Raw genomic sequence first — 26,897 nt, 5'->3', positions numbered from 1 at the left:
TCACCTTCCATGATGAGATAACTGGCTCTGTGGATGAGGGGAAAGCAGTGGACGTGTTGTTCCTTGAGTTTAGCAAAGCTTTTGACACGGTCTCCCACAGTATTCTTGCCAGCAAGTTGAAGAAGTATGGGCTGGATGAATGGATTATAAGGTGTTGTGACAAAGTTCCTGCTCTACCTTGGTGGGTCTTGCGCTTATTGGCGGATTTGCTTGCCTTGGAGCTCACGGCAGCCGTCAGCTTGGCCATTTCTCTGAACCCACAGTCCAGGTTGACTCCTCCTGTGTCTGATCAGGAGTTGGGAGGTTTGGGGGGAACCCAGGCCCGCCCTTGACTCCGGGTTCCAGCCCAGGGCCCAGTGGAATGCAGCTGTCTAGAGTGCCTCCTGGAACAGCTGTGTGACAGCTACAACTCCCTGGGCTACTTCCCCATGGCCTCCTCCCAACACCTTCTTTATCCTCACCACAGGACCTTCCTCCTGGTGTCTGATAATGCTTGTACTCCTCAGTCCTCCAACAGTCCACGTTCTCACTCTTAGCTTCTCGCGCCTCTTGCTCCCAGCTCCTCACACACACACCACAAACTGAAGTGAGCGCCTTTTTAAAAACCAAGTGCCCTGATTAGCCTGCCTTAATTGATTCTAGCAGCTTCTTGGTTGGCTGCAGGTGTTCTAATCAGCCTGTCTTAATTGTCTCCAGAAGGTTCTTGATTGTTCTGGAACCTTCCCTGTTACCTTACCCAGGGAAAATGGACCTAATTAGCCTGGGGCTAATATATCTGCCTTCTATTACTCTCCTATAGCCATCTGGCCCGACCCTGTCACAGTGGATAGAAAGCTGGCTAGATCATCAGGCTCAACGGGTAGTGATCAATGGCTCCATGTCTAGTTGGCAGCCGGTATCAAGTGAAGTGCCCCTAGGGTTGGTCCTGGGGACAGTTTTGTTCAATATCTTTATTAATGATCTGGAGGATGGTGTGGACTGCACCCTCAGCAAGTTTGCAGATGACATTAAACTGGGAGGAGTGGTAGATACGCTGGAGGCTAGAGAAAGGATACAGAGGGCCCTAGACAAATTAGAGGATTGGGCGAAAAGAAATCTGCTGAGGTTCAACAAGGACAAGTGCAGAGTCCTGCACTTAGGACGGAAAAATCCCATGTACTGCTACAGACTAGGGACCGAGTGGCTAGGCAGCAGTTCTGCACAAAAGGACCTAGGGGTGACAGTGGACGAGAAGCTGGATATGAGTCAACATATGAGTCTTGTTGCCAAGAAGGCTAATGGCATTTTGGGCTGTATAAGTAGGAGCATTGCCAGGAGATTGAGGGACGTGATCATTCCCCTCTGTTCGGCATTGGTGAGGCCTCATCTGGAGTATTGTGTCCAGTTTTGGGCCCCACACTACAAGCAGGATGTGGGAAAAATTGGAAAGAGTCCAGCAGAGGGCAACAAAAATGATTAGGGGGCTGGAGCACATGATTTATGAGGAGAGGCTGAGGGAACTGGGAATATTTAGTCTGCAGAAGAGAAGAATGAGGGGGGATTTGATAGCTGCTTTCAACTACCTGAAAGGGGGTTCCAAAGAGGATGGCTCTAGACTGTTCTTAGTGGTAGCAGATGACAGAACAAGGAGTAATGGTCTCAATTTCCGCTGGGAGAGGTTTAGGTTGGACATTAAGAAAAACGTTTTCACTAGGAGGGTGGTGAAGCCCTGGAATGGGTTCCCTAGGGAGGTGGTGGAATCTCCTTCTTTAGAGGTTTTTAAGATCAGGCTTGACAAAGCCCTGGCTGGGATGATTTAGTTGGGATTGGTCCTGCTTTGAGCAGGGGGTTTGACTAGATGACCTCCTGAGGTCCTTTCCAACCCTGATATTCTTTGATTCTATGACACTGCTGGACTTTCCTCATCCTTAGAGATGTCCTGACCACACTGGGCCAAACAGAGGGCCCCAGCTGACTTTGCCACCTCCACCTGTACTGGCTAAATCCCAACCACCACCTGTGACGTGCGACTTTGGTTCATTCTGTCACCCTTCCACCCTTGCTGTGTGTTATTTTCTTCCCCACTTTATTTCTTCTCTTTCTTGTCTGCCTCTTTCTGCCTTCTGTCTGGCTTACCTGGCCAAGACCGTCTCTTTCACAACACTGCTGTGAGTCTGTGACCATTACGGCAACTAAAGGCAATGTCTTAAACAGCCCAAAGCTGATATGAGTTTCCCAGGTCTCAGAGTGGGTGATCAGGCTGTGTGCTTGGCCTGTGTTTCTCCAGCAGTGAAACTGTCTGTGAAAGTTAGCAACAGAGACAGCAGCGGCATTTTCACTCTTTGCTGTTCTTTTCTCTCCCCTTCTGCATGAGGATCCTGACGCAGGGAAGAAAGGTAAGCAGCAGGATACGGACCCTGGACTTCAGGAAAGCAGACTTCGACTCCCTCAGGGAACAGATGGCCAGGATCCCCTGGGGGACTAACATGAAAGGGAAGGGAGTCCAGGAGAGCTGGCTGTATTTCAAGGAATCCCTGTTGAGGTTACAGGGACAAACCATCCCGATGAGTCGAAAGAATAGTAAATATGGCAGGCGACCAGCTTGGCTTAATGGTGAAATCCTAGCGGATCTTAAACATAAAAAAGAAGCTTACAAGAAGTGGAAGGTTGGACATATGACCAGGGAAGAGTATAAAAATATTGCTCGGGCATGTAGGAAAGATATCAGGAGGGCCAAATCGCACCTGGAGCTGCAGCTAGCAAGAGATGTCAAGAGTAACAAGAAGGGTTTCTTCAGGTATGTTGGCAACAAGAAGAAAGCCAAGGAAAGTGTGGGCCCCTTACTGAATGAGGGAGGCAACCTAGTGACAGAGGATGTGGAAAAAGCTAATGTGCTCAATGCTTTTTTTGCCTCTGTTTTCATGAACAAGGTCAGCTCCCAGACTGCTGCGCTGGGCATCACAGAATGGGGAAGAGATGGCCAGCCCTCTGTGGAGATAGAGGTGGTTAGGGACTATTTAGAAAAGCTGGACGTGCACAAGTCCATGGGGCCGGACGAGTTGCATCCGAGAGTGCTGAAGGAATTGGCGGCTGTGATTGCAGAGCCCTTGGCCATTATCTTTGAAAACTCGTGGCGAACGGGGGAAGTCCCGGATGACTGGAAAAAGGCTAATGTAGTGCCAATCTTTAAAAAAGGGAAGAAGGAGGATCCTGGGAACTACAGGCCAGTCAGCCTCACCTCAGTCCCTGGAAAAATCATGGAGCAGGTCCTCAAGGAATCAATCCTGAAGCACTTACACGAGAGGAAAGTGATCAGGAACAGTCAGCATGGATTCACCAAGGGAAGGTCATGCCTGACTAATCTAATCGCCTTTTATGATGAGATTACTGGTTCTGTGGATGAAGGGAAAGCAGTGGATGTATTGTTTCTTGACTTTAGCAAAGCTTTTGACACGGTCTCCCACAGTATTCTTGTCAGCAAGTTAAGGAAGTATGGGCTGGATGAATGCACTATAAGGAGGGTAGAAAGCTGGCTAGATTGTCGGGCTCAACGGGTAGTGATCAATGGCTCCATGTCTAGTTGGCAGCCAGTGTCAAGTGGAGTGCCCCAGGGGTCGGTCCTGGGGCCGGTTTTGTTCAATATCTTCATAAATGATCTGGAGGATGGTGTGGATTGCACTCTCAGCAAATTTGCGGATGATACTAAACTGGGAGGAGTGGTAGATATGCTGGAGGGGAGGGATAGGATACAGAAGGACCTAGACAAATTGGAGGATTGGGCCAAAAGAAATCTGATGAGGTTCAATAAGGATAATTGCAGGGTCCTGCACTTAGGATGGAAGAATCCAATGCACCGCTACAGACTAGGGACCGAATGGCTAGGCAGCAGTTCTGCAGAAAAGGATCTAGGGGTGACAGTGGACGAGAAGCTGGATATGAGTCAACATTGTGCCCTTGTTGCCAAGAAGGCCAATGGCATTTTGGGATGTATAAGTAGGGGCATAGCGAGCAGATCGAGGGACGTGATCGTTCCCCTCTATTCGACACTGGTGAGGCCTCATCTGGAGTACTGTGTCCAGTTTTGGGCCCCACACTACAAGAAGGATGTGGATAAATTGGAGAGAGTCCAGCGAAGGGCAACAAAAATGATTAGGGGTCTAGAGCACATGACTTATGAAGAGAGGCTGAGGGAGCTGGGATTGTTTAGTCTGAAGAAGAGAAGAATGAGGGGGGATTTGATAGCTGCTTTCAACTACCTGAAAGGGGGTTCCAAAGAAGATGGCTCTAGACTGTTCTCAATGGTAGCAGATGACAGAACGAGGAGTAATGGTCTCAAGTTGCAATGGGGGAGGTTTAGATTGGATATTAGGAAAAACTTTTTCACTAAGAGGGTGGTGAAACACTGGAATGCGTTACCTAGGGAGGTGGTAGAATCTCCTTCCTTAGAGGTTTTTAAGGTCAGGCTTGACAAAGCCCTGGCTGGGATGATTTAACTGGGAATTGGTCCTGCTTCGAGCAGGGGGTTGGACTAGATGACCTTCTGGGGTCCCTTCCAACCCTGATATTCTACGATTCTATGATTCTATGTTTTTGTCTTGATTCGCCTTAAAGAAAACAGGATCTGACTTCAACAACAGCAGCAACTCCAGCCCATCTCAGCTAACTTCTTTTTTCCCCGCAAAGGACAGTTATGTTATCTTCACTACCCTCTGAAAAGAAATACTATTTTTCAATTCACCTAATACAAGTACTGTAGTGCCATCTCTTTATCATGAAAGTTGAACTTACAAATGTAGAATTATGTAAAAAAAATTAACTGCATTCAAAAATAAAAGAATGTAAAACTTTAGATCCTACAAGTCCACTCAGTCCTACTTCAGCCAATAACTCAGACAAACAAATTTGGTTACAATTTGCAGGAGATAATGCTGCCCCCTTCTTGTTTACAATGTCACCTGTAAGTGAGAACAGGCTTTCGCATGGCATTTTGTAGCCAGCATTGCAAAGTATTTACATTCCAGATATGGTAAACATTCGTATGCCCTTTCATTCTTCAGTGACCTTTGCAGAGGACATGCTTCCATGCTGATGATGCTTGTTAAAAAAGTAATGCATTAATTACATTTGTGACAGAACTCTTTGGGGGAGAATTGTCTCCTGTTCTGTTTTACCTGCATTCTGTCATATATTTCATGTTCTAGCAGTCTCAGATGATGACCCAGCTTACGGTCATTTTAAGAACACTTTCACAGCAGTTTTGACAAAACGCAAAGAAGGTACCAATATGAGATTTCTAAAAATAGCTACAGCACTTGACCCAAGGTTTAAGAATCTGAAGGGCCACCCAAAATCAGAGAGGGATGAAGTGTGGAGCATGTTTTCAGAAGTCTTAAAAGAGCAACGCTCAGATACGGAAACTACAGAACCCGAACCATCAAAAAAGAAAATCAACCTTCTGCTGGTGGCATCTGACTCAGATGATGAAAATGAACATGCGTTGGTCTGCTCTGCTTTGGATCATTATCGAGCAGAACCCGTCGTCAGCGTGGACGCATGTCCCCTGGAATGGTGGTTGAAGCATGAAGGGACATATGACTCTTTAGCACGACTGGCATGTAAATATCTTGTGACACCGGCTACAACAGTGCCATGCGAATGACTGTTCTCACTTTCAGGTGATACTGTAAACAAGAAGCGGGCAGTATTATCTCCTGCGAATTGTAACCAAACTTGTTTGTCTGAGCAATTGGCTGAAGTAGGACTGAGTGGACTTGCAGGCTCTAAAATTTTACATTCTTTTATTTTTGAATGCAGTTATTTTTTTTGTACATAATTCTACATTTTTGAGTTCAACGTTCATGATAAAGAGATGGCACTACAGTACTTGTGTGAGGTGAATTGAAAAATACTATTTCTTTTTTTTTTTTACAGTGCAAATACTTGTCATCAAAAATAAATATAAAGTGAGCACTGTGCACTTTGTATTCTGTGTTGTAATTGAAATCAATATATTTGAAAATGTAGAAAACATCCAAAAATATTTCAATAAATGGTATTCTGTTATTGTTTAACAGTGCCATTAACTGCACAATTAATTTTTTTTAAATGCGCGATTAATCGCAATTATTTTTTACAATTGTTTGACAGCCCTAGTTATAAAATTTTTTAATGGTGCCTTTGCTGGGGACTAACTAAGCAGGCCAAGGTCTCTGCACTCGAACCCCCAAACAACGTTTAACTGTTTAGTGCTGTACCTTGAGAGGGTCCCGTTAACACCTTTGACTCTCTGGGGCCATTTGTCCCATGGAAAGTAACACACCAGTAGGCACCACCAGACTGCACGGGCCTCTCAATCCTTGGCAGGAAGGGGGCGGGGCTGAGAGAGTAGATCAGTCCCCAGGGCCTCCTCCATCATGGGCCTCTCTGTACAGACAGTCCCCCAGAGGCCACTCGGCTTCCCCTCTGATGGCACTGTCTGTGCTGTGGATACCCGCCCCTAGTGACTGTACTGAGAGCCCTAACCCATTTCACAGAGGGCAGGAAACAGAAATCAGGTCAGTCCCAAAGGGTATGTCCACACTGCGAGTTGGGAGCCCACACATCCATGCTACAATTGAACAGCGCTGCAGCCTGAGTCCTGGGAGCTCGAGTCAGCCAGCACAGGCCAGCCACATGTAACTGCAGAGTAGACATACCCCGTCAGCCTGGGCTGGTTTAATCCACAGGCCTGGAGGTGAAGGGCTCTGACTCACTTGACTAGTCCCTGAGTCATCTCGTCCACTGACCTTTTCCCTTTCAAAGGCAGACCCAGCATTCCAAAGAAAGCAGATCCTTGCTGTTCTCAGAAGTGCTGACAAACTGCAGCCTGCCTGCCTCCCCATCCCTGGCTCCCCATCCCAGAAAGTTTTAGCTAGAGATGGGTCAATTTTTCATCCAAAATGTTTTTTTGTGAAACATGCAGATTCAGGAACACTGAAACACTGAACACTGAAACGTTGGGTTTTTTTGCTCTTTTCAAACAATTCAGTGAAACGGACACAAATTCACCCAAGAGCAGCACCAAAGTCCCCCAAAGGCAAAATGCTTCGATGTTTCATTTTGCAAGTCCCTTCACATTTATTTTCAAAAAATTCAAAAGTATCACTTCCATGTTGAGCTTTTTTTAAATTTTACATTTTAGTTTGGGTCAAAATGATTTTTTTTAAAGTGTTTGATTCGTCAAACATTTCAAAACATTTCATTTTTGGTTCAACCTGAAACAATCCCCTTCCCCCTCGGATTTTTCAGAATTAACAGTGAACCGATAAATCCATTCTTTGCACAGCTCTAGTTTGAGTGTTTTCATAGGGTATGTCTACACGGCAATGAAACAGTGGGGAAAGAAGGAAGGGATCATCAATCATGGCAATCATCATACAGGACCCAGCCTGTAACTATGCGGACATCTTCACTGCACTAAAACACCCACAACTGGCCCATGTCAGCTGACTTGGGCTCGCGGGGCTCAGGCTGCAGGGTTATAAAATTGCAATGGAGATGTCTGGGCTCAGGCTGGCAGCCGGGCTCTGGGACCCTCCCCCTAGCAGGGTCCAGAACCCAGGCTGTCACTTGAGCCTCAAAGTCTACATTACAATTTTATAGCCCTGTTGCCTGAGCCCGAGTCAGCTGCCATGGGCCAATTGCGGGTGTTTTATACCCATAGTTACATGCTGGGTCCTTTATGATTATTGCCATGGCCTGTCCCTCTTTCCCCACACACCCACAATTCCCTGCTTGAGTCCCTTGATTCTGTCACTGCCTCTGGGCTGGAGTTTATTCACTGCCCAAAAGCTTTGTTCTCGCAGAGATAAAGTTGCCCAGGGTTATCCTGTGCCCTTCCAGAACATTGAATGCACTGGTATTCTGACAACCAGGGAACATGGAGGTAAGGTTCACGCCAGCCCTAACCCACACCCTGCCCTCTGCTCGCTGTGAGTGACATGCCAGCCTGGCCTCCTGACAGAAATGCTAGCACTCTTTGTTAGATGATACGGAGCCTGGCTGGGACACAGCCCATGGGGACAGCAGGAGAAACTCTCAGGCCGTGTCCTCACTAAGGCAGAGTCCCATGTAGGGTAGGTTTAGTGAGCACCAGCTGGCTCTGCCTGGCTAGACAACCAGTTCACCTGCTCTGCTCCGTCTACCCCTGAGTCACCAGATATTATCACCCAGGATCCTTGTCCTAAGGAGCCCCCGGGACATCACCCACATCCCTCTGCCCTGTAGGGCACTGTCATGTCTGCTACCAGACTGCTTCCCCACATGGCCAGCACAGTGTGCTCCTGCACTACCCACATAACTCAATGTAGAGTCAGCGGGGCCCACAGTCCTTTGGGGGCAGGTCCCTTGCCTCGTATCGCAGTGTGAGCTATGGCAACCCACTGCAAGTAATCCTGCAGCAGTCCACATAGCCTCCATGTGAGTATGTTAAATGCTCCAAAACGTCATTAATGCACAGCTCGGATTGCCCTTTCCAAAGGTGGAGAATGGCTACATGTAACCCTCTGAAAATCAGGGCACGAAGAGGTGAGGTACATGCCACCTTCACTACACACCCTCCCCTCTGCCCTCTGTGAGTGATACCCAACACCTCAATAGCACACACACGCTCCTCCTATCCTTGCAGACACTACTGAAAACGTTGGGGGTTGAGTATATGAGCAGCTTCAAATGATGTGTGTGTGTGGGGGGGGGGATAACGTGGGGCTGAGACCCGCCCTCCCCCAGGCAGAAAGGACAATACTGTAATATTTGTAGGGTTACAAATCCTGAGCCATAAGAATTAGTGATCAATGGCTTGATGTCTAGTTGGCAGCCGGAATCAAGCAGAGTGCCCCAGGGGTCTGTCCTGGGGCCGGTTTTGTTCAACATCTTTATCAATGATCTGGATGATGGGATGGATTGCACCCTCAGCAAGTTCACAGATGACACTGAGCTGGGGGGAGAGGTAGATACGCTGGAGGGTAGGGAAAGGGTCCAGAGTGACCTAGACAAATTAGAGGATTGGGCCAAAAGAAATCTGATGAGGTTCAACAAGGACAAGTGCAGAGTCCTGCACTTAGGACGGAAGAATCCCATGCACCGCTACAGTGGAGGGAAACAAAAATGATTAGGGGACTGGGGCACATGACTTATGAGGAGAGGCTGAGGGAACTGAGGTTGTTTAGTCTGCAGAAGAGAAGCGTGACGGGGGATTTGATAGCAGCCTTCAACTACCTGAAGCGGGGTTCCAAAGAGGATGGAGCTCGGCTGTTCTCAGTGGTGGCAGATGACAGAACAAGGAGCAATGGTCTCAAGTTGTAGCGGGGGAGGTCTACGATGGATATTCGGAAACACTATTTCACTAGGAGGGTGGTGAAACACTGGAATGGGTTCCCTAAGGAGGTGGTGGAGTCTCCATCCTTAGAGGTTTTTAAGGCCTGGCTTGAGAAAGCCCAGGCTGGGATGATTTAGTTGGTGTTGGTCCTTCTTTGAGCAGGAGATTGCATTCAATGACCTCCTGAGGTCTCTTCCAACCCTAATATTCCATGATTCTATGATTCTACCAGTGTACGAGTGGGGTTATGCTACTGGCCTCCACATCAGGAACTGGCTACTGAGTAGAATTGGGTTATGCCAGAAGGTGCTAGTGGCTGCCATCAAATGAGTCTTTGATCCAAACCAAACACAGAACTCGTTAAAACCAAAGCTGTGCAGGGTGCTCTCTTTCAGGCTGAGTGGAAGGAGCAATTAAGCTTCTTTATCTTGTAAAGATAGTTGGAAACAATGGGGTGCAATTACCCAAGACAATAGGGCTGTATGGCAGTTCAGAGCTAAGCCATGTGGGCAGGGGCTAGGAGTTTGGGATTGCAGGCTCTGAGTGTTGGAAGCAGAAAGCCTGAAGAAAGCCTGGAGAAGGAGTTGTGAGTAGAACCCTGAGAAGATGCAGAGAGATGGGGCTTCTTGGGCACAGAGCTGGCTGTAGGGGAAGACTTGAGGCGTTCTGAGCACAGAAACTGCCTACTGCTGTTAGTTTCTACTGTCTCTGTGGAAACAGGGCTGTGGGTACATTCGTTGTAAATGGGCAAGATTCCACCAAGTCAAGACCTGACTCGTCTCATCAATTTGTCCTCCTAACGGAAAGAACGCAGCAAGGCCCCAAATATTGGCTAACACACTTGTGCCAAAGAGACAACAATACTGACAGAGTTCAAAGGGGAAATTTAGTCTAATAACACAGAAATCCTGGGGGGACATCAACAGCCTGTGTACAGACGGATAATGTCACAAAAGAGGAAGGTTTAGGGACACAATTATGCAACAGCTTAATGATCGCTTCTTGGAACTTTAGCTCACAAGAGAAGGGCTGTTACTGAAAGTGACGGATGCAACACAGGGAAAACTACAGCTGAACCAGTATGTCATGCTGAACCCAAAATATAATTCAGCTCAGCATCCTGGGCGGAGGAAGGATACCAAACCACAGAACTGTGTCAGTAAATTCAGAAGGGGAGATTCCAGGAAAAGGAGGAAGTTAATTCAAAAGACCTGAAAGTGCAATTATGACATTAGAATTGGCATGGAAGTTTCTTAGGCAGCTGGCAAGGATCCACAGGGCATGCTGCGCCTCCAATCTTTATACAGTCTCCTTGGGAGGGTACCCCTTCAGTCCTAGGCCCTGGACTCCACTCTTTATAAGGGTGAGCTCTGCAACTCCCCTACCCTGTGACTGGGTCCCTGACGTTAGCACCCCTGCTTCTCACCTTGGCTCCTTCAGCTGGGTCCAAAAGAGGATGAACCTCTGTTGGAGACTTACCTTTCCTGGGAGCAATGCAGCCAGCAGACATTTTCAGTGACCACAGGGCAGCCTTTCCAAACCAAGCCAGCATTTGTTAGCCAACTGGGATGCAGTGATGTCATAAATATAAAGGGAAGGGTAACAACCTTTATGTATGTGGTAACATCAAATCCCTCCTGGCCGGATGTATTGAATCACTTTACCTGTAAGGGGTTAAGAAGCTCAGATAACCTGGTTGGCACCTGACCAAAAGGACCAATAAGGAAAGAAGATACTTTCAAATCTGGGTGCGGGGGAGGTTTTGTTTGTGCTCTCTTTGGCTGTTCCCTCTCTGGATGGAGAGAGAGACCAGGCAGGTAAAACATCTCCTGAAAACATACCTGAAATGATACATCTAAGATTACAAAAATTGTAAGTAAGGCAAGGAAATGTGTTAGATTATCTTTTGTTTTTAGCTTGTGCATTTTCCCTATGCTGAGAGGTAGTTTCATTCGTGTTTTGTAACTGGGAAGCAGAGTCAAAGGGGAATCCTCTGTGTTTTAAATCTTTTTATTTACCCTGTAAAGTTACTTTCAATCCAGATTTTGCAGGTGTGACTCTCTTACTTTTTTTTTATAAATAAAATTCTTCTTTTAAGAATCTGATTGATTCTCAGTGTCAATGAAAGGTTCGTATATTCTTCTCAAGCCTCCCTGGAAAGGGGGTGAAGGGGCTTGGGGGGATATTTTGGGGGAATGGGGACTCCAAGTGACTCTTTTCTGAATTTTTGTGTGAATCACTTGGTGGTGGCAGCAATACCGTTCAAGGACAAGGAAAGGAATTTGTACCTTGGGGAACTTTTTAACCTAAACTGTAAAATATAAGCTTAGGGAGTCTTTCATGCAGGCCCCCACCTCTGTAGCTCAGAGTTCAGAATGGGGAGGGAACCCTGACAGGTGGGTAGGTTCCTCAGCTTATACTGGAAAAGCAAAGCTTATCCACATGTCCATGCTGGTAGCAGTACCTGCCTTTCTCACCCAAAGTGTCCAGGATTCCATCTCCCCCTGCCTTGGGCAGCCAAATTCTTACTACCTGTTCTGACACCTCAGTCCTCTGTTCCCACTGTGTTCACCCATTCTGCCTCCCTTGGCTGCCAGATGCTAAAGTTACTGTCCAATCATTGGTCCTTCATTGTATTCTAAGGTAGCTCCATCCATATGTTGCCAGTTCTTGCTAGTTCACTCATATCAACACAGTCATTTCTGCACCTACCTCTCATTCCTGCACTTAGAGATGAAATTAACCCTTCCAGTCCTAGTAGGTCACAATGCAAAGGTGAGTGGGTAAACTGAGTCATGCATATGCTTCATAAAAATAATATAGACATCCCCGAAGTTCTCCACAGCAACCATGACAGCCTCGCACAAGGCAAACCTAGACACAGAGGAAATAGGAAGGTAAGGGGGAAAAAACCGCAGTATGATTCAAGAAATTATTCGAGCCAACCAGGTATCTCTTCAAAAATGGAGATCCTACCCTAGTGGAGTCAATAAAAGGAAAATAAAGTGTGACTGGTAAGATGTTAAATGGAAATATGGAGGGCTGAGGGAATTTGAAGAGCAAAGAACCAAGGACACAAAAACAAATCAGAAATTCTTTATATATATCAGAAGCAGAAAGTTTCACAAGAGAATCAGTGGGTGCCCTGAGCTATGAGGCAGTATTGTCCGCACATTGAGAAAGAGATGAGTGATTTATTCCCATCTGTCTTCACCATGGAGGACCTTAGAATCATAGAATATCAGGGTTGGAAGGAACCTCAGGAGGTCATCTAGTCCAACCCCTGCTCAAAGCAGGACCAATCCCCAATTTTTGCCCCAGATCCCAAATGGCCCCCTCAAGGATTGAACTCACAACACTGGGTTTAGCAGGCCAGTGCTCAAACCTCTGAGCTATCTCTCCCCCCTTTGGGAGATACCTTCCTCAGACTTGCTCTTTTCTGGACATAAAGAAGAGGAGCGATCAGAGAGTGAGGTTGTGGAGGAAACCGATAAAACTACAGAGCAACAGGTCACCCAAGTGTTTTGAAGGACTTTCAGAACTAAGTGGCTGAGCAGGTATCAAAAACACGCAGTCATTAAACCCAGCTATTATATTCAAAGTTCCCCTAGCTAATGGTTCATCAGTTCCATAGCCAACATGCACAAGGGAGTATTGTGGCCAGCATCACATCTGCCTGCTTTCGACTGCCCTAACCTGGGGGACCAGGAGTCCATTTTGCAGCTGGGTGAACTGGCCATGACCTATGTCAGTGTGAGATTGAACCCCACAATCTTCAGGAAGGTAGGTAAGCGCCTTAACCACACCATCACCACACCTCTTCCAAGTGGAGGGCAGCAAATATTATATTACAGCAGAGTGTCGGGTTTGGTATAGTTAAGGTTAAAACCAGCTTTCTGTTAAAATCTAGTTTGTAAAAAGGGGCTTGGGTGATCTCAGGAATTACAGAACAGTGAGTCTTGGTACATTACCAGGAGAACTGGGTGAAACATTAGAAAGTAGCACTCTAAAGGACCCGTGTGAACATGCTACTGTAAGGACTAACTAGCTGGGCTTCTGAAAAGGAAAATCACACCTCTCTAATCTGCTAGGGTTCTTTGAGCGTGCCAACAAAACAGCGAATAAAGGGGAATGAGCAGACATAATTTAATGGACTTTTGAAAGACTTTGACGAGTGGCCTCCCAAGAGAACAAACCTGTGACAGTTGTGAGCCACGTCATTTCATGTGCAACTGAAAGGCACTCAGATACTCTGGGATAAGCACCTACATAGAACAGGATAGACTAGAGCAGGGGTCTCAAACATGCGGCCCACGGGGTTATTTTCTGAGGCCTGTCAGCTCCCTGTGGCCCCCTCCGTCCAGCATTTACCTAGAGTGGCTCCGGCCCGGCACGTACCAGGGGCAGGGCAGGCTCCCTGCCAGCCTGCCCTGTCCCCGCGCCACTCCGGGAAGCGGCCGGAACCTGGGGCGCGGGGCACAGGGGTCTGTGTGTTGCCCTGGCCACTCCTCAAGGTACCTCCCCCGAAGGTCCCATTGGCCGGAGTTCCCCGTTCCTGGCCAATGGGAGCTTCGGGAGAGGTATCTGGAGGTGCAACACACAGGGCAACACACAGACCCCTGTGGCCCCCCCCCTCCAGGTCCCGGCTGCTTCCCAGAGTGGCGCACCTCACACCCCTCCTGCACCCCAACCCCCTGCTCTGAGCCCCCTGCCGCACCCTGCACCCCCTGGGGGCAGGGAGGGGGCAGAGATGGGGTGGGGATTTTGGGGAAGGGGTTGGAATGGGGGCAGGGAAGGGGTGGGAAGAGGCGGGGCAGGGGCGGGGCCTCGTGGAAGGGGTGGAGTGGGGGTGGGGCCGGGGCAGCGGGTGTGGGGGTGGTCAGTGGTGCCGCTCTCGGGCCAATGTACTAGTCCTCATGTGGCCCTCGTGGTCATTTGAGTTTGAGACCCCTGGAATAGAGGCTTATAAGGGAATAATGTAGCCATGGAGAGAATGTATGTAGCCATGGAGTTCATTTGTAAATCAGAAACAGACTAGGAGACAGAAAACAAAGATTAGGAATAAATCATCATTTTTAACATGGCACAAGGTTAAAAGCAGGTGCCACTAGAACCCATGCTAGGACCCCTGTGGTTTGATACATTTATCAGTGATCTGGAAAAGAGAGTAAACGGTGAAGGGCAAAGATCTGCCAATGACACAGAATTATTTAGGTTAATCAAGACTGGTGAAGACTGAAGAACTTCAGAGAGATCTAACTGAAAGATAATAGAATCAAATCATAGAATCATAGAATATCAGGGTTGGAAGGGATCTCAGGAGGTCATCTCATCCAACCCCCTGCTCAAAGCAGGACCAACCCAACTAAATCATCCCAGCCAGGGCTTTGTCAAGCCTGACCTTAAAAACCTCTAAGGAAGGAGATTCCACCACCTCCCTAGGGAACCCATTCCAGTGCTTCACCACCCTCCTAGTGAAAAAGTTTTTCTTAATGTCCAACCTAAACCTCCCCCACTGCAACTTGAGACCATTACTCCTTGTTCTGGCATCTGCTACCACTGAGAACAGTCTATATCCATCCTCTTTGGAACCCCCTTTCAAGTATATCCCACCACCTTAATTAGTTTACATCCAGCAAAATTAATTATACAGCAGACAGAAACAATCACAGAACCAGACAGAGACCATGCAAATAAACGATAAAGTGAGAACTATAATGACAAAACAATACAGAAGTGAGGATTTTACAACTACATCTATAAAAACATAAGGGTTTTTCAGCTGTGTCTATTGATAAGTGAGTTTTTACCAAACAGAAAACTATCAAACTAAATTTCCTTTTACATCTTCTAGGCTCTTCCCTTTCTCTGGAGGTGATAGATCGGATCACCTTTCTAACAGCCCCAGATTGCCTTATTTCAATATGACTAGTCTGGAATGTGAGGATGTGACCGTTCGCTTCCCAGCTTATGGCTGCTCCCATTCTTAGCCAAAGGCCTTAGCTTAAGGACAGGGCCTCTGTGACAGTCTGGTTCTTTGATTGTTTCTATCTGCTGTATAATTAATTTTGCTGGGTGTAAACTAATTAAGGTGGTGGAATATAATTGGTTAGCTAATCATGTTACAACATGTTAGAATTGGTTAGGTAAATTTCAGTAAAATGATTGGTTAAGGTATAGCTGAGAATATTACTATATAAATTAGGGGCAAACAGGAAGCAAATTGGGATTCGAAAACAAGGAAAAAGGAACTTGGATCTTGGAGCTTGCTGGAAGGTCACCCCAATAAACATAGAATTGTTTGCACCTTCGGACTTTGGGTATTGTTGCTCTCTGTTCATGCGAGAAGGACCAGGGAAGTGAGAGGGTGAAGAAATAAGCCCCCTAACAGTGTGGGGCCCAAAACTGGACACAGTACTCCAGATTTCAGAGTAACAGCCGTGTTAATCTGTATTCGTAAAAAGAAAAAAGAAAAGGAGTACTTGTGGCACCTTAGAGACTAACCAGTTTATTTGAGCATGAGCTTTCGTGAGCTACAGCTCACTTCATTGGATGCATAGCATATTGTGGAAACTGCAGAAGACATTATATACACACAGAGACCATGAAACAAAACTTCCTCCCACCCCACTGTCCTGCTCGTAACAGCTTATCTAAAGTGATCATCAAGGAGGGCCATTTCCAGCACAAATCCAGGTTTTCTCACCCTTCCCCTTCCCCCCCCCCCCCCCACAGACACACATACAAACTCACTCTCCTGCTGGTAATAGCCCATCCCTCTTTGAAACCTCTCTTTATAATGCGCATGACCCACCTTGATTATCATGCGCATTATAAAGAGAGGTTTCAAAGAGGGATGGGCTATTACCAGCAGGAGAGTGAGTTTGTATGTGTGTCTGTGGGGGGGGGGGGGGAAGGGGAAGGGTGAGAAAACCTGGATTTGTGCTGGAAATGGCCCTCCTTGATGATCACTTTAGATAAGCTGTTACGAGCAGGACAGTGGGGTGGGAGGAAGTTTTGTTTCATGGTCTCTGTGTGTATATAATGTCTTCTGCAGTTTCCACAATATGCTATGCATCCGATGAAGTGAGCTGTAGCTCACGAAAGCTCATGCTCAAATAAACTGGTTAGTCTCTAAGGTGCCACAAGTACTCCTTTTCTTTTTTCTTTTTACGAGTACTCCAGATGAGGCCTCACCAATGCCGAACAGAGAGGAATGATCATGTCCCTCCATCTGCTGGCAATGCTCCTACTTATTCAGCCCAAAATGCTGTTAGTCTTCTTGGCAACAAGGGCACACTGTTGACTCATATCCATCTTCTCGTCCACTGTCATCCCCAGTTCCTTTTCTGCAGAATTGCTGCCGAGCCATTCGGTCCCTAGTCTGTAGCGGTGCATGCGATTCTTCCGTCCTAAGTGCAGGACTCTGCACTTATCCTTGTTGAACCTCATCAGATTTCTTTTGGCCCAATCCTCTAATTTGTCTAGGTCCCTCTGTATCCTATCCCTACCCTCCAGCGTATCTACCACTCCTCCCAGTTTAGTGTCATCTGCAAACTTGCTGAGGGTGCAATCCACACCATCCTCCAGATCATTAATGAAGATATTGAACAAAACTGTCCCCAGGACCGACCCTTGGGGCACTCCACTTGATACCAACTGGACATGGAGCCATTGATCACTACCCGTTGAGCCCGACAATCTAGCCAGCTTTCTATCCACCTTATTGTCCATTCATCCAGCCTATACTTCTTTAACTTGCGGGCAAGAATACTGTGGGAGACCGTGTCAAAAGCTTTGCTACCTGATTTAGTTGGGGATTGGTCCTGCTTTGAGCAGGGGGTGGGACTCGATGACCTCCTGAGGTCCCTTCCAACCCTGAGATTCTGTGATTCTGAGCTAGGTGAGCGGGCAGCACAATAATCAATGAAATCCAGTGCTGGCAAGTACACACTGGAAGGAAATATTTGAACTACTCATCTGTATAGCTGGGTTATAAATGAACTATAACCACTCAGGAAAAAAAGCTGGGGTAATATTTTCAAAAGAGCATAAGGCTCAGATCCCATGGGTGTTAGGCACCTAAATACCTTGGAAGAGCTGAGCCCAAGTGACTTAGGTGCCTAAGTCCCATTGACGTTCAATGACATTTAGAGAATGGAGATACGATGCTAAAGCACTCAGGCATTTTTGAAATTTTTCCCTGGTCACCCTAGAAAACAGATCTGTGATGGAGAGTAAAAACCCTGCACTGGAAAGGAAGGGGTTAAGTAGTGACTTTGGGCTCAGGCAGCCCCACCCTGCTGCACCTGCAAAGCATGCAGGGGCTGAAGGAGGTGGACAGGGGGCCAGAACTCCTCAGAAGGCAGCCTGTGCAGGTGAGTAGACCTACGCCCTTAGTTCCTTGGAGGGAGCCCTATGGGAGGTCCAGGTACCTGGGACCTGTGGCTCCGGGGACTTTACAAGGCCTGCTGTGGAGAAAGGGCTCAGGACACTCAGAAGGTCTGTGATTTACCTAAAAAGAAAAGGAGTACTTGTGGCACCTTAGAGACTAGCCACAAGTACTCCTTTTCTTTTTGCGAATACAGACTAACACGGCTGTTACTCTGAAACCTGTGATTTATCTTTGATTTATTTTAATGCCTTCCCTGGTTCTGTTGGAGAAGGGGACTGGGAGGAAGCAATCCAGGGAAGCGGTGGTATTGGTAAAGCACTTTGGGTGCAGACCTTCGCTGTCTGCTGCAGGGCATGGGGTTGGAACCCAGTGGAGAGGGTGGGCCCAGGCTCCCCTACCAACTCCTAAGGGGAGTCAGGATCCACAGGCTGAGTAGGGACCTCAAGACATGGACTCACGGGAAGCCAGGAGGCCCCCTTGGCTGATCCTAGGTCTATTGACTGCTGGGCTGTTTGCTTCTCTCGAGAGGGGTAAGGCACTATCTGACCCTCTGGAGCTAGCCTCCCTCATGCAAGGATTGAACCCACCAGCAGGCAAATGACTCGCCGCATCGCTGCACCCAGATGCAAGGGGGCACCATGGCAGCGAGTGACCTGCCCCAGGGGCTTAGAGTCCTGAGTCACTGAGGCATGTTACCCCCGGGCATCACCGTGGGCAGCTCAGCGAAAACCTTCGCTCAGTGGGCGGCCGTGGGCGGAAGAGGAAACAGATTACGAGGTGTCATAAAGAATGGGAGAGAAAATAATACTGACAATACCATAATGCCATTCTGTCAATCAACGTGACGTTCTCTGACCATCGTATCTCGCTCCAGTCCCCTCATCTCAGGAAAGGCTGGTGCAGCGAGAGAGAGATGGGGTCAGGGACAGGCCGTGAAAGTGATTAGAGATTTCCCTGAGAAGAAAGACTGAAAAGACAGGCCCTGCTTAGTTTACAGAGCAGACAAGCAGGGAAATGGTAGTGGTAATTCAAACAATGAAGAGCCTCGTGCAGGTAAATGAGGCCCTCTTTTTTTCCTTCTATGTAATAATAGAGCAAGGGAGCAGTCAATGAAATTTAAAGCCAACACATTTAAAACAGATAGAAAAACGTAAGTTTTGTACATGGGGCATAAGTAGCCTGCAGAACTCCTTGCCACAAGATATCGACTGAAGGCAAGAACTTAACACATAGACATTTACATGGCTAATGAGACTAGCCTCACTTACATAAAGTAGGTAAATGCTTATTTTATTTTTTAAACGGGATAAACCGTCCTGCTTCCGGGCAGAAACCAGCCACTAACTGTAGGGTCGGGAAAGAATTTCCCCTGGGTCAGGTTCTTACACAATTGCCAATGAGGGTGGGCTTACAACTGTCTCTGAAGGCTCTGGTGCTGCCCCTGTGGGAGACTGGATACCGGGCTAGCTGGACCCCTGATTGGATCCCGTCTGGCTGTGCCTGTGTAGTTGGCATTGGCATGGTGGTTGCGGTTACAGGGAGAAAGGCTCAGTGGGAACTGTCAGGGATAAGGGTACAACAGGTAGGGCTTCCATGGCAGGTGCTTGGTGGGAAGTGGCAGATGGCATTGTCAGAAAGCAGCAGGGATAAAGTATGGGGGTAACAGGCACTGGCAAGGGACATGGCACAGAGTAAGTAGGAGGCACCTACAGTCAGCAGGGGCAGGGCATGCACAGCATGGACAACAGAGACACTGTTCAATTCATTCATAAACTGATGATGAGTCTCTTGTCCAAAGCACTTTCAGTTCCCAGGGAATACTAGACTTTTCCCTAATGAGCTTTTCTTGTTTCTCCTCACTGAAACCTGCTATATATAATCGCAGTGGCTCATATCTTCCCTGACTCAGTTCAGCCCAGGGTTCCCCCTTTGGTTACTTATGTGGTTAAAGAAAAGTATCTGATCAGCACAAAAAGCGGAAAGGATGTGGGGTCAGGCAGCAAAGATCACTGCACAAAATGCAACAGTCCGAAAGAAAAAATTTCTCTAGGGACTGATCCTGCTCTGACTGCATGAGGAGCATCCCCCAACCCCAACACTCTCCATGGTATTAACAGTACCATCGGTGGGGTGCAGGGATCACTCAGTGCTTAAAGCGCGTGCAAAATCTCTCCTTTATTCTGTGTTCAGCATGAGCTAACAACAGCAGCTTCACTGTGCCCTGCTCAGACTCTCTGTCTGGGAAGCTCAGCCCTTAATTGTGCAGTCCCCACTACCAGACCACAGGTGTTAGCCATAGGCAGGCACTGCCTCCCTTAGCAGTGATCGGCCCCAGCACAGGGATACAAGGTGTGGGTGAAAGATCCCCCTCTTCTGCAGCTGCATGAAACAAATGCACGATCTGCCCCTTTATGCTGCAATTTTTGCCACCTCCAGAATATCACCTCCCCCACACACTGATCAGTGGGGATAGGAAACTGATATCACAATGACTCTGGTTCCCCTTTCATCACCGTAGTATTTGTCCTCTGGGCATTGTCAGGAGAAAGTACGAAATCTTTGGCTCTGCCACAATGCCATCAAATGACACCAACTAGCTCTGGGCCTGTGTACCCAGTAGGCCACAAAATAAATTTCCTGCTGAAATAGTGCCAACATTCCATCCCATGAAAGATCTTTGAATGTGATCTCTCAATATTCTGGCATAACTTCTGCACAGGCTATGGATCTCTGCCCTGTTTTATTTTTAATTCACCTGGTCACCACATATGCCATCAAATATTGATAGGTATCTGACTAAATCTGTAGCTGGCAACAGAGGAGGAAATGCTTTAGAGACGGCTCCAGTTGAGTAAGTCTTTCACAGCGTGGTATATCTAGATGATAACTGCTATGACCTTGTTTTCTGTGAGCTGTACCTTTAAATTCTAAAGAGCTGCCAGTTGGTGAGACAGAGGAGACACACACTCTGTGCTCTCTCTCCTGGAGCATTTATTTTTTTGTGCTGGTTTAATTGTTTCTTTCACTTAGACTGAGGGTACAGGGCTCTTCTTGATATAGGGTCAGGTTAATGAGCCTGTCCTGAAACATGTATATCTCTTGTCCAGTGGGAATCCCCTCATGGGGCAGGGATCCCTTCTTCATGGTGCACACACATTTAGATGTCTAAATTAAAAGGCAGCAAGAAGTTTGGTGGAGGGTTCTCCTGTTCTAGACAGCCACCTTGATGGTTTATGAGAAATCATAGCATAGAATCATAGAATATCAGGGTTGGAAGGGACCTCAGGAGGTCATCTAGGCCAACCCCCTGCTCAAAGCAGGACCAACCCCAACTAAATCATCCCAGCCAGGGCTTTGTCAAACCTGACCTTAAAAACTTTTAAGGAAGGAGATTCCACCACCTCCCTAGGGAACCCATTCCAGTGGCATGGAAGCTGAAACTCAGCACCAAAGTGCAAAAGTTTTAATGACATTCTGCGGGATGAGCCTGCGGTGACTTTGCTTAGCTGGTCTCTGCTCTCTGGGGAAAGGCAATCATGAGGCCCTGGCTTCCTTTTTGTGAATGATCAGTGTCAGTTGCCAGCTGGTCACATTGTGCAAGGCCGGGTGCGGTAACTAACTCAGCAGTTTCACTTCTCAGGCGCGTCTCTGCTTTCACTCTGCGGAGAGTCTGTACTGATCCAGATCATTGAGTGTCTTCTGGTTTCATGTCAATACATTTTAAGGGTGGCAGGGACAATGATGATCATCTAGTGTGGGGTTCTCAAACTGGGGGCCACGACCTCTCAGGGGGTCATGAGGTTATTATGGGGGGGGCTGCCCAGCTCTGAAGGCAGCTGCTGCCAGCAGCAGCAGCGCAGAAGCAAGGGTTGCAACGGAGTGCAACGTCTGCTGTGAACAGTGAGATTGGCCAAGTTTCTTCACACTCCCTGTATTAAACAGTAACTATTTAAAAACCCCTGTTCTGCCTATAACAATAATTCAGTAAAAATGTGGTTTAGTTTTAATTTAAAAGTGATGAGAAAAGTAAATTCATTTTAAACAACAGAGTTATAAATTTAGCATTTAAAATAGTATTAAATATAAAATATGATTTTAATTTATAAGGGGGGGTGGTGCACTCAGAGGCTTGCTTTAGGAAAGGGGTCGCCAGTACAAAAGCTTGAGAACCACTGAGTCTGACTTCCTGCGGAGCACAGGCCCAAGAATTTCACCTAGTGATTCCTGCGCTGAATCCAGTAACTGTTTGTTGCACCGGTTTTAGAAAGGCATCCATCCTTGATTTAAAGACACCAAGTGAGGGAAAATCTACCACGTTCCCTGGGAAGCTGTTTCAATGATTAATTCCCTTCATTGTTAACATGCTGAGTTTTATTCCTTATTTGACTTTTTCTAATTTCAGCTTCCAGACACTGGACCTTGTTCTGCCCTTGTCTGCTAGATTAAAGAGCCCTCGGCTGTCAGAAATCATCACCATGTGGAGGCACTTACAGACCATGAACAAGTCACCTCTGCGACTTCTCTTTGGACAGCCAAATACTTTGAGCTGCTTTAAACTTCCAACTCCTTTAAATCTCTTGCTTGTAAATGTGGCGTGCAGAGATCACAGCCTATCGTGCTGACTGATAATGTCTCCTTGTTGGCTTGTACTCCCCTGTCTGTCTGTATCCATATGGTGTCTTTATACTTAGATTGTGAGTTCCTCGAGGCAGAGAATGTCTTTTGTTCTGTGTTTGTCCTGCGCCTAGCACACTGGGACCTAGTCCACATGGGGGTCCCCAGGTGATACAGCGCGACCGATAATAAATACTTATCCATGGCTGCTGATTTGAAAATGTTTAACTTTCGTAGAAGCTGTCCAACATTAGTTACTCAGTTACTATTCGGTTGGAAAATATTTCATCATCATTATATGCGACACATACACTACCCAGCTTTATTCCAGATGCAGAACAGAAATCTTTAGTGAAAAATATCACTAGAAACAATTTTACCATCTCTGTCTGGCTAGGGACCTTTACAGTTGTTAGGATTCCTTTTGTTCCTGACAGATTTTAAAAACTTCCTCCCCCTTGTCCTTAGCCCACTTGGCCATTGATATCTTATTGATACTTACAATCCCATACTGCCTGCCGGCTCTTCCTAACTTCTAATGCATATTCATTGCCACTAACCTCCCTGTTTTTCCATGTGTGTACTGATTTCTTATCTTTGATCGCTGCCCCACATCCCCTCTGAACCAGAGTCACTCGTGACTCATGCCGCAGAGTTCGTAGCCTCCTGGCGTGAATTCTGAGTTTGTAATTAAACATCGGGTGAGACTGGGACTGTCTCTAGCACACTGGGGTTCTGGTCCTTGACTAGGCTCCGCTGAGCCATTGTGATAAGACTAATAAATAAATAATTAGGGTGGTTTTACTTTCCTAACTCTGTCTCCTGCCTCTCTCATGGCCCCTTGCACAGTTACTCACCTGGAAAAGCTGGGTCCTCTTGCAGACCCGGGGGAGACCAGCGGTCCGATTCAGACCTGGTGTTACGCCATGGACGGCCCTAGCCGCGAGGGGCACATGGGGAACTGCTGCTGTCAGCAAGGTGACTAATGGTGACCTGCGACCCACAGGGGCGGCAAGTTGAATGGACCCGTGGTGCCCGGGCTCCAGGAATATTCAGGGCCTGGGGGCCCGGCTCCACCAATATTTGAAGCCCGGTCTCTCCCCTAGCCCTGCCTGCCTCCCACGTGCGCCTCCCCTGGGCCCCAGAGCATCCCTGCCTCAAGCGGGCGGCTGTCCTGCAGCTCTGCTCTGCGCTCCCTTGCCGGTGGCCACGGTGGCCACTGCTGCCTACAGCACCCCAAACTCCTCATCCCCAGCCCCGCCCCACCCCAGAGCCCGCACCCCCAGCCAGAGCCCTCACCCCCCTGCAGCCCAACCCTCTGCCCCACCCTGAGCCCCCTCCTGCACCGTGAACCCCTCATCCCGGCCCCACCCTGCAGCCCTCACCCTCGCACCCCAACCCTCTGCCCTAGCCCTGAGCCCCCCCCACACCCCAAACCCCTCATCCCCAGCCCCACCCCCGAGCCCGCACCCCCAGCCAGAGCCCTCATCCCACCCCCACTCCCACATTGTGCAATATAGGGAAACTGTTAAATGCTTCCTGTTTCCAGTCCATGTTTTCATTATTTTAAAATATATATATCGGCTTACAACGCAGGTGTGGGGCGAGGCGAGACTTGGACCCGTTCTGGGCACCTCTAAAAATTAAACCTGCTGCCCCTGCCACCCCACCCCCATCACAGGGAGCAGTGACTCTGTGCCAGCCAGAGAGCTGTCCGTGTGGCAGCGACTGGGCAGACCTGCGCCGGTTTGGGGCACTCCCCGTGGAGGCTGGGGAGAACTTCTGCTCAGCCTGGAGTAGGGGGGTGGGGAGACCATGACCGTGGATGCTGCCTGGGTCACTCTGTCTGAGCGCGAGGCTCAGTGCCAGATGAGGCTGGATATCCTGCCCCTTCTGAGCGGAAACCATCGCAGTTTGAGGAAGCCTGAGTCACATCCGTGGGGGCTAAGGCGGGGCTTTGAGACTGCAGAGCCACGGGCGGCATCAGCCATCGCCATGGCTTTCACTGTCCACCCCCCCCCAGCTCCCAAGACTCTGCTCTCCTGCAGCCATGCCGGAGGGGCAGAGGCCTTTGTGATGGACGGTGCTCGCTGGGGGTGCTGCCTAGTGGTTAGGGGGTTAGGCCCCTGGTGGCCATGTCTCTACGCTTTCCCCTGGACCAACTTCACAACCAGCTGCCTCCAGCCAGTACACATGGCAGGGTCTCCTTCCCCCCCCATGAACGCAGCTGCCCCCCCACCGCAAAGTGAAATGGGGACACGCCTTTCCCAAGAGATGCTCTCTGCCCTCTAAGTGCGAGCGTTTGCTCCACGTGCTCTTCTGCGCTCTAGGAACATCAAAAGCACCAGCATGTCCCCCGTCCCAGTGGGAGCACTGGCTACCAGCCCTGAGTGGGTGATAGGACAGGGCTGTCTGCAATAGCAGTGACCCAGGAGATCCCTTTCAGTCCTGTGTTCCTGTGAGATCCTTTGGGACAATGGCTCTGCACCAGCTACCTGACATTCCCCGCACTGCTGAATGAGCCCTCGCATGAGACCATCCTCCTCCACCCAGCCACGGAATGGGTCTGGGAACCACAGGCCCATCTTTTCTGCTCCAGGGGCCTCCCTAGGCAGGGATGGGTCTTGAACGGGAGAGATGCAGCACTTGGCCTGTACGTGTCGGAGAGTCGCCCAACCTTTGATGATCCTGGCATGGGGCTTGGCTCTGGGGCCCTGGCTGGCTTTGGGAACTCCCTAGCCAGGGCTGTGTCGTGCTCAGGGAGACCCCAAAGCGTGTCAGATGTGAAGGGAGAAGAACAAGGCCGGGCCCCCTGCCCATCACTTACTCAGTTGCACACAGTCCCGCCCCACTCCCCACCCGCCTGCCGACCCGTCCCCAGAGAGAAAGAGTCCTTCTCTCCCCTCGTGAGAGCTCACGCCCAGTCAGGCTGCTCAGATTTCCTGCACGGTTTCCCAGCCATGAGCATCCCAGCTTTTGGTGGGACTCAACCGGCTCTGCTCTTGCTGAGCACCTGGAGTCGGTGCTGCCATGGCCGCTCCCTCGCCCTGCTGTAATCGACATGCGTGAAGCTGGCTCTGGGGAGAGCAGGGGGGGCCTGGAAATAGGGCAAGGACAGGTGGAGGCAGCAATGAGATGTTCTCCTGCCCAAACCTCTGCGGGTCTTGGCACCTGGCGAGCTGCCTCCTGTCCTCAGAGCTGGTTAGCCAGGAGCTCAGGAGAGGTTATTTGAAAAGTGTGTGAGGTTTCCTTAGCCTAAAGCTCAGATCCTGCCTGCGATTCCCGTGCCTGTTTGGTTGCACGCAGAGGAAGTTCTGAGGTCAGGAGAAATCTCTCAGTGACTCTGCGTTCGTTTTAACCTTCCAAGAATTCACAGAGAACTGCCCCAAAATAGCTCCTAGAGCCGAGCTTTTAGAAAAACATCCAGTCTTGATTTACAAGTTGTCCCAGTGGTTAATTACTCTCGCTGGTAAAAATTTACGCCTTATTTCCAGTCTGAATTTGTCTAGCTTCAACTTTCAGCCTCTGGATCAAATTTAGCCACATTTAAAGCCCAGCTGAGAAACTCAGCTCCTTACCTTCCTCTGCTCTTTATCCGGTGTAATTTTATTAGCACAGAGCATTTACTATTGACAAATTCCCCCCACCCCCAAACTCCCCAGAACTGAACCGCAAATCAGAACTCCACCGCCATCAAATACAAATTGTATCATTAACGATACCAAGCCCATAGGAAGAGACTGGCTGAAATAGAAATGACCAACCACACACTTAAAGCGACAGTGCATGGGGCCCTTTCTTGCCTGGCAGATCTGGTGGTGTATCAGACTCAGACCAGGGATGGGTCAGTGACTAACATGAGTTGTTTCTGCTTTTCACTCTAGTTAACCCTTCCAGTGCAATACAACTGCGAGAGAGAGACCAGCATGGCAACAGAATGGGGTACTCAGTTCCACAGAGTTACCCCTCTGCCCTCTGTACTGAAGGCAATCGTGTGCCACAGAGGGCAGAGTTGATGACAGGACCTTTATTACCGAGGATGCTGAAGCATTGCTGATGGCTAAAATGGAAAGAACCAATTATCAGTGTCACTAAACAGCCTAGCAACTCCAGTCCTGGACCAGTACTCCAGTGTGCAAGGTGCTGTACAAACACAGAACAAAAGACAGTCCCTGCCCTAAGTACAAGACAAGAGACAATGGATGGATACAGACAGACAGGGGAGTAAAAGGCAACAAGGAGACAATATTTGTTAGCATGGTAGGCAGTGATCTCTGCACACCGGCAGCCCCACTCTTCTCTTGGATCTCAGGCTGAGTTTGCAAGGCCGGCACTCAGAAAACTCTTTGTGCTCCAAGAGACACTAAGCTGGGAAGGCGGGAATGTGGATTTTTGCAGGGGCCCTTTTGAGAGCCAAGCTACACATTACAATACAGCGGATAATTCAAAGGTGTCAAATCCATTGGTGTGTCTCCATATAAAAAGGTCAGGAATTGGCATGAAAGCCAGAAAGCCCTAAATGCAATCAAAGCCCAAGCACTCCGAATCCTTAGC

Source organism: Natator depressus, chromosome 17, assembly GCF_965152275.1.
Source record: "Natator depressus isolate rNatDep1 chromosome 17, rNatDep2.hap1, whole genome shotgun sequence".
NCBI classification, from domain to species: Eukaryota; Metazoa; Chordata; order Testudines; family Cheloniidae; genus Natator; species Natator depressus.
Note: the sequence above shows the minus strand (reverse complement) of the source record.